Genomic DNA, 9,453 nt, shown 5'->3' on the forward strand with positions numbered 1-9,453 from the left:
TGCGTGTGTGTGTGTGTGTGTGTGTGTTTTGTGTTTTGTGTTCGTTTAAGTGTAAGTGTGCGTGTTAAAGAGAGTATGTGTGTAAAAACAAAGATTAAAGAGAGAGAGCTAGATAAGAGGATTTCGTATGTATGAATACATACATGCTTATATATATATACAATATATATATATCTATATATATATATATATATAATATATATATTACATATATATATATATATAGGCACAGGTATGTTTTGTGTGGTAAGAAGTTTCCTTCCAAACCACACAGATATGTATGATTACAACGGGCCTCTTTCAGTCCTCGCCTACCAAATCCATTCACATGGTCCTAGGTTCAGTGCCACTACATGGCACTTTGGACAAGTGTCTTTTAGTATAGCTGTCTGAAGTCTTTCATATTGATCCTTTCGTCGCCTCGATGAATAAGAGTTCATCAAGAAACAAACGTACACTGATTCTAGTTTAATGCAAGTGCCTTGGTTTGCTGAACAGCCGGCATAATGAATATTATTAAAATGAGTTTGTGCAGGGACGACCCCATTCTCTCGTCCTTCAAACTCGTATTGGTCGGCTGCAATAAGTATCACAAACCCAGCAGTTAACAGGATGCAGGATGCGAATGGAGTTATAATCCTTGCCTTCATAATCCTTGCCTTCAATTCATCTTTGGTGTTACAAGGGGTTTTGTTGGTCTCTCATTCACATAGTAATCAAGGGGGTTGCAGTCTGGGAAGCTGTCCAAGAAAGAGATGGTTAACTGCAACATCAGTCGTGATTCTATAAAAGGCAAACTTCTGGGTGAATGCAGATTGATCATCTGGGATGAAGCGACAATGAGCCATAAGGTTTCCTTTGGAGCTTTTGACATGACCCTTCAGAATCTGAGACACAACACCAGGCTCATGGAAGGTTCCACAGTCTTGCTTGCAAGAGACTTTAGTCAAACCCTTCCCGTGGTTCCACGGGGAACAAGAGCTGATGAAGTAAATGCCAGCATAAAGTCGTCCTACTTATGGAACAGTTTGCAAAAGCTAAGACTCACAACCACCATGAGAGTGCAGCTCAGTGGTGATGATGCAGACAGAACCTTTTCAAAGCAACTGTAGAACATCAGTAACAGTGCTTCGGTTGGCGAGAATTATGGCAGGGTAAGCTTGCTTTTGGGACATGATATCTGATTTAAAGGAACTAATGAACAAGGCGTTTCCTAACCTGAGGGACCAGTTTACATACCACACCTGGCTGAAAACCTCTACCATTTTAGCTCCAAAGAATGTGAGAGTTGATGATTTGAACTTCAAACTTCTGGCACACTTGCCAGGTAAGCGTCACATCTACAATCCCATTGATGCTGTACTCAACATAAAAGATAAAAGAATACATACGTACGTACATGCATATATACATACATATGTATGTATGACATATATATATATATATATATATAATATATATATATATATATTATTATATTACATACATATATATATGTGTGTGTGTGTGTGTGTGATATATAATATATATATATCATATTCATATTTATATTTTATATTTATATTTTATATTTCAAGCCCTGCGCTGTCAGGTCACCAATGTACCACAGCCTGCATATGCAGGGATCCGATGACACTGCAATCCCAGATTCACAGGTTCTGTGTGTGTAATAATGCATCATTTTATCTGCAAATTGCCAGCAGGGAAGAAAAGTGGAGAGAACTGTCGGGACGGATGTTCCTGTCCTTCAGAAGTGACGAGAAAGTGATGCTGACCCTGTGAAGGATCTTTGTTCTCAGCTATAGTAAAAAGTACTTGCCGGAGATGTCATGCAGTGGGATTGAACCCAGAACCACGTGGTTGGGAAGCAAACTTCTTACCACGCAGCCGTATTTACTATATAAACTAAATACATACATACATACGCGCGCACACATTTATGTATACATACATACAGACACGCAGACAGACACACACACACATAAACACATACATACATACGCACATACGCACATACGCACATACACACATGCACACATACACATATACATACATACACACACACATACATACACACATACATACGTACATACACGCATACATACATACATAATACATACATACATACATACATACACACACATACATACATACATACATACATACATACACACATACATACACACATACACACACTCACATATACACACACACGCACCTACATATCATTTAAACTTTGCTTAGTGAGTAATTCTTCGGTTGCCATTCGTATTCCTCGCATCGGTTAGATGCCTTCAAATCTAATTAATCATCGAGCTGGCATTATTCAGCATCGGTCGGTCTTAATATGACATAATTAGAAAAGAATGTTGAAAGCTATTATTAGCTCCGGGGATACTTTAGTCATTTTTCAACTCTATTTCATTAATTAACTAATTACGATGACTTTTTGGGTGGTCGATTCGTGTCGTCACCTAAATTATAAAATAGGTAGAGGGCATCGCAAGCCAGGGTTGGCTCCCTATAAAGTCGCTTATCTCTCAATTTTATAAGAAACAAATAAGTTCATATATTTAAGTTACGTAAGAACACAAAATTTCATTTATTCAGTTTTGCTTGAATATTATTTTTTTCGATAAATGAAAGGAGCAAATCTTATCGACTTAGGCTCATAAATTATATTGTATTTAGTGAATTTCCCTTTCTTGAAGAACGAATGTGTTTCTCACTATTTGGTATCTTTATTCTGATCTTGAGCAGAACATTGGTTAATATACTGATTGGTGCAGCTTGAAGAATCCGTCTTGCAGTTCTTTGCTGCTACATTCTAATGTCCGGAGCTGTGAACTCTCCACGCAGAAAAGTACCACCTCGAGCTGGCGAAATTCCTTGATCTCCGAGCTTCGCATCCTATTGAGTAACTTCACACCAGACATCCTTCGAAGGAAATCCATTTTGACTGCTTATTCTTGGAAGTTGATGAAGAGAAACATTTAAGTTACCGCTACTGTTGTTGTTATCAAGCAGAGCTATGAGCAAACGGTTTCCAGCCATGACAACCCTGTCTGTTTATGTATTAGGGCAATTTAACCCTCTTTGTTTCAGATGACAGAATTATGGTTGTTAATCTATGACTCACTGGAGATTAAAACAAAAATATCAACGACATGATTGGCGCTCTTCTCAAGGAAAATTCAAAATTACTGGCTTATTTTGCATTGACCATTCCAGTAAAAGGAGCAAAGAACTCATTACGATATTTTAACACCTTTTTCTCATAAGCGAGCTTTTTTCTTCCTTCTCAGTGAAAACCGCAGTGAAAAGCCTTTACACGTTCGAATATCTCTGAAACATTAGAATTATTCTTAAGTCTGTACACTTTCTGCTACTGCCTCGTGCATATACTCACGTACTTGTTCTGTCCCGGCGGTCTATGCGCAGAATCGGTAGCTAATAGTAACTGAGATTTACAATATAGAAAGTTTCGCTTCCTAATCAGCACAGAGATGTCTCTCTTGGTATCTGGTACCGAAGAGAACAAAAGAGTTCAAAATGCATCCATCATCAGTCCGACAGAGAACTCTCTGAACTGACCGAGGTATTTTAATGCCTTTTTTATCTTAAACGAGATATCTTCTTTTTTGTTTGTTTTTTTTTTTTTACTCCAAGACAAATTTCAGCGAAAAGCTTTTACTGGCACAAATATTTCTCAAGCCAATTTCTGTCACTGCTTCGCACATCTATTCATGTATTTTACAGAATATAGAAAAAATGTACAAAAAGCAAACAAACTATTACTTTCCTTGTTCTTTTGATCGCATTTGTACACTAAGAAAACGATAACGCATTTTTTAACGCTCAATCGTGAATATAGATTTTTTTAATTTTAAATTATATTCTCTAAATATAGATATCCGTTGCGTTCGAGATCCAATTCGACAGGGTGTAATTTGATGCCGATTTCACTGCTATCTCTAGCAGATTAAGCAACCGCAGAGATGCGCCCCTGTTGGTTCATTTATAAAAGAAAACTAGATAATACTCTATTTGTGTCGAACCAATCGATCGTGTTATTACATACAGCTTGCACAAAAGAGCGTGTTTCCTATAACAAAGTTGGCTTTTTTTTTATCTAAATAGCTTATGACAACAGTTATTTTTTTTTGTTTTGTTCATAACTTTTTGCTCTTCGTTCGCTTCTTTATTTCTTTCCCTTCAATTATTTCTATGTTTTTCGTTTTTCAGCGGAAAGTCTGCATTTTTGAAATGATTGTCTGTGTTTTATGAATTCACAAGTTAAAAACAAAACGAACCCATAATTGTTCTTAAATGTTTCACACTAGTCGTTGACTGTAAGCCCGAGGTCTGAGTCGTTAACTCAGTGGGAGATTTTCGAAGTATTTTTTCTCTCGAAGGAAACACGCCAAGTTAACCAAGATAAAATTGTTTGGAGGTCCCCACTCACATGTCAAATGCAGACGTTCCTGCTTTCGTTTTTGCTTTCTTTTCTTTTCGTTTGTCAGTCTTTTTTTTTTTTTTTAGCTATTTACCCTTTATATTTCTTCGTTCTTATACTTAGTTTCTTCTTCTCTCACTTCTTCTCTTCTTCTTCTTCTTCTTCTTCTTCTTCTTCTTCTTTTTGTTCTTCGTCTTCTTCTTTTTCTTCTTCTTCGTCTTCTTCTTCTTCTTCTTCTTCGTCTTCTTCTTTTTCTTCTTCTTCTTCTTCTTCTTCTTCTTCTTCTTCTTCTTCTTCTTCTTCTTCTTTTCTCTTCTTCTTCTTCAGAACACTGAAGAGGGTCGAAGCAAAGTAACTGCTGAACTAGATGCTTTATTGTAAGTACCAACAATATGGCTGCGGGAAGCGCCTCAAGGGAGTGTTCTATATTCTAAATAACAAATAGACACGCACACGTATAATACAGAGAGTTGAATATTTTCGATTAACTGAGACTATTCGTTCAGTCTGAAGACAAAAGCAACAAGCAAGAACGATAACTCCAATGATATTGACAAACATTTTGGGAAAAGAAAGACATCGCAGGCGGAAGTGAATCTTGTCTTCAGTGCTAATTAGTGAAAGCAACGGACATCCTTCGATAATGTTAGAACACCGAACTAGACATAATTTAGTATGGAACCGTTCCACTCGCTGTTAATACTTTTGAGAAAAAAGATTAACGTTTTTCTTACATTGATACCAGTCACGTGGCCGCAGCCATGATGGTATTTTAGTTTGCCGAGCAACCTGCGTAGTGAATTTTATTATAGTTGGAACGGTTTGTGCAGAACTGGTCTAACTCTCTCGTTCTTCAAACTTGTATTGGTCTGGTACAATAAATTCCACGAGCCCAGTAGCTAACAGAATGCAGAATCTGTATGGAGTTATCTTTTCTTAGATGAGCTGCTAAAGTGCTGAAGGGCCTCAGCAACCCGGTGTCTGTTGGGGTGTTTGTGAGTGACTTTCTTCAAGAGGCAATTCCGAGACGTGCCAGCTAACCATAGCTAGGGTCCTGGCAGATGTTACTTGTCTGGGTCGCGAATTTTTTTCCTACGAGAGTTCCGAACCCCAGTAATGAACTCATTTGCATACAACCAATCAGAGCTCACCTTGAAAATCCACAGACTGTGTACGACTACAGTACAGCCAGTCAGTCATAGAATAGTGCATGTCACTCTGTGAGTACCGCATAGCAGGTCTCACATAAGCACCACATTGCCCCCTCCTCCATCCTCATAGATCAATTGAGCCCCATCTCTACATTGAGCTAAGATTAGGTACCTATGCTCAGACTGAGATTAGTGATACTGCATGTGACCATTGATATATGCAAGGAGGGCGCAATACGACACAACGCCATATTGATTACGATGTTTACAGATCAACACCAACAATTTAAATTAGGAATATACAAAATTAGTCAAAAAATTAGGAAACTACACTCATTTACATTTTCTTAGTAAAATTACGCAAATTGGCAACACTTATGGCATCATCGGTGAGCAGCTCTCCATTCACTTTATACACTAAATTTCACATTTGCTACACCTATTAACACGTTTAGAACAGTTGGATTTTGTTCTAAGGCACATTTTCCGCTGAATTCAACTAAAGTATTTTCGTGACTAGGCGGACACTAGATAGTTGAGCTCTGATTGGCTGTATGCAAATGAGTTCATAATAGGGGTCCGGAACTCTCGTGGGAAAAAAATTTCGCGTCCGGGTCAGAACAGAGCTGGGAACAATAACGTCCTAGACGCGCTTCCACACTACTCAAAACACTATAACTCCCGATTCAGGGTCCCACTAATGGATGCAGTTTAAAAACCAACATTATATTCATTTCTTTATTGCCCAGAGGAGTTAAACATAGAGGGAACAAACAAGGACAGACAAAGGGATTAAGTTGATTACATCGACCCCAGTGCGTAACTGGTACTTATTTAATCAACCTCGAAAGGATGAAAGGCAAAGTCGACCTTGGCGGAATTTGAACTCAGAACGTAACGGCAGACGAAATACCTATTTCTTTTCTACCCACAAGGGGCTTAATACAGAGAGGACAAACAAGGACAGACAAACGGATTAAGTCGATTATATCGACCCCTGTCTAGAGCAGCGTTTCTCAACCGGGGTTCCCTGGAATCCTAAGATTCTGCAAAAGGTTCCTATGGGTTCTGTGAGAAAGAGTGAGATAAGCTAATATCAATTTCCTGGTCCTAATATTTCTGTACATGTACAACATATTATTGGTTATTGTGTGGAGGCGCAATGGCCCAGTGGTTAGGGCAGCCGACTCGCGGTTTCGATCTCCATACCGGGTGTTTTGAGTGTTTATTGAGCGGAAACACCTCCACGATGCTCCGGCAGGCGGTGGTGGCGAACCCTGCTGCCTTCTTTCACCACAACTTTCTCTCACTCTTTCTCCCTGTTTCTGTTGTGCCTGTATTTCAAAGGGCCAGCCTTGTCACACAGTGTATCACGCTGAACCTCCGTTATGGGTACACGTGTCTGTGTAGTCCTCAGCCACTTGCACGTTAATTTCACGAGCAGGCTGTTCCGTTGATCGGATCAACTGGAACCCTTATCGTCGTAACCTACGGAGTTCCACCAATTGGTTATTGTAATATTGTAATATAGACATCATCCTATCTAACTTATTATATCATTTAAAAAACATAACAATCATATATATATGTGTGTGTGTGTGTGTGTACAGGGGTTCCTTGATACATCTAATTTATTCTAAGGGTTACACAAGGGTAAAAAGGTTGAGAAACATCATAACAAGAGGCTTCCCTTTTGCAAATCTCAGTTCGTCTAGCCGTAAAAAAATGCCATGGAGAAGGTACCAAAAAAGAATCATCACTGAAATAACTGGAACATCACATAGATTTGAAATCCTGAATTCAACGACTCTTGATAGTAATGATTTCCACTGGGTCTTATTCTACGTAAGCTACTCAAAGATTAAGTCTTTGATGATGCCTCGGTAATTCAACTTGTCATGACAGTGCCAGTCATAGAAATCTGATTAAAAAGAGGGAGAGAAGGAGGAGAGGGAGGGAGGGAGATAAGAGGAAAGGAGGGAGAGAGAGAGGAGAGGGAGGGGAGAGGAGATGGAGAGGGAGAGGAGAGAGGAGAGGGAGAGGAGAGAGGAGAGGAGAGGGAGGGGAGAGGAGAGGGGGAGATAGAGGAGAGGAGAGGAGAGAGGAGAGGATAGGAGAGAGAGAGAGGGAGAGGGAGAGGAGAGGAGAGGGAGAGAGGAGAGAAAAGAGGGAGAGAGGAGGGGGGGGGAGGGGGGAGGGGGAGAGGGAGAGAGGGGAGGGAGAGAGGAGGGGGAGAGGGAGAGGAGAGGAGAGGGAGAGAGAGGGAGAGGAGAGGGAGAGAGAGGGAGAGGAGAGGGGAGGGAGAGAGAGAGAAGGGAGAGAAATTGAGAGAAAGGGGAGAGGGAGAGAGAGAAGAGAGGGAGAGAGAGATGAGAGAGAGAGGAGAGGGAGAGAGAGAAAACTGCATTGTGGAATATGAAAAGAAACTCGAAGTACATTATTTTATTTGATGGGTGAGATTACTTTTTGTTTTGTCATTTTTGTCTTTTTCTTGAACCCTAAGGCTCATCTAGCCGGTTACCCATTTTCCATAGCATACAAGGGCCAAAATTACATTCCCTTGAACGGGACACCGGTCCGCTGCAACTTTGTGAGGAGGGGGACAACTCGTTTACATCGACCCCAGTACTTCACCTAGCAGGTATAAGAGGCAAACGTAAAGAGCCGGAAGAAATGCTGCAAAGCATTTTGTCCGACATGCTAACGATACTGACAGCTTGCCACCATATTTTGGCTACACACTGCTAAATTCAGAACCTGGAATCAAAATAATCGATTAGGTTATGATACTCATCATCGACCGCAATTAGGACGTGATGAGGGCTTATTTTTATTATTTTAATATTTTACGAAACATTTTAACCAAAGAGATACAACTTTACAATTTGTAGCAATAAAATACGCAAAAATATTTTACTGAGAAGAAAAAGAAATCACCAGAGAAGTCAAATTGCACTGAATTCACCGTATATATATATATATATATATAATATATATAATATATATATATGATATATATATATAGGATACATCTGTAATAATATATAATATATATATATATTATATATATATATATATATATATATATTAATATATATATATATGTTGACATTTTTCTTTCAATTTTCTAACTGGCAAAATTCACTTACTTTTGCTTGTTGTTTCTTCCCCCATCATAAAGGCACTTGTATTCAGTTACTTCCGCCTTTGTTATAGCAGTAATAGTTGGCATTTTTAACATTCTTCTTTCGGTTGATCATTCAGCAAATAATTAAAGCAAACATTGAACGTGTGGCATCAAAACCTAGTCGTTTGCTTAGTAAAAGTTGGCTGGCGCTGAACTACAAACAATGGTCCTAAAGGAGACAGGTATTGTCAAATACACACGGAATGTTTTTACTTCTTTTTTTTTTTTTTTTGTCTTTTCTACTATTTGCAGGGCTCGTTCTTCCCTTAAAGCTGCATCAACTAAACCAAAAGTAAACAGAAACGAACAAAAAAACAAAATCAAAATCAAATGTGTGAATCGAATTACTGTTTAAAGCTAATGTTGTTCCAGAAATTCTTCATGCTTATTTTTCGGGAACTTTTTACAGCTCGTCTCTCCCGCGTTGTCATAGAAGAATATTTCACTTAACCACTCTTCTTGACTTTTCCCAGGTAATATTTACACCTTGATGAATATTGCATATATGATAAAAGAACTACAGGTATTCTAAGTCGATAGGATGCCCCACTGACAAACGAGCAATCGATTCTAGAAACGTTTCACTCGGTGCATCCAATTATAAAACCATGCGTGTGGATATGTATGTGTGTGCTTGTATGTAAAGTTTGGTGTGGTGA

Source organism: Octopus sinensis, linkage group LG8 (genome assembly GCF_006345805.1).
Source record: "Octopus sinensis linkage group LG8, ASM634580v1, whole genome shotgun sequence".
NCBI classification, from domain to species: Eukaryota; Metazoa; Mollusca; class Cephalopoda; order Octopoda; family Octopodidae; genus Octopus; species Octopus sinensis.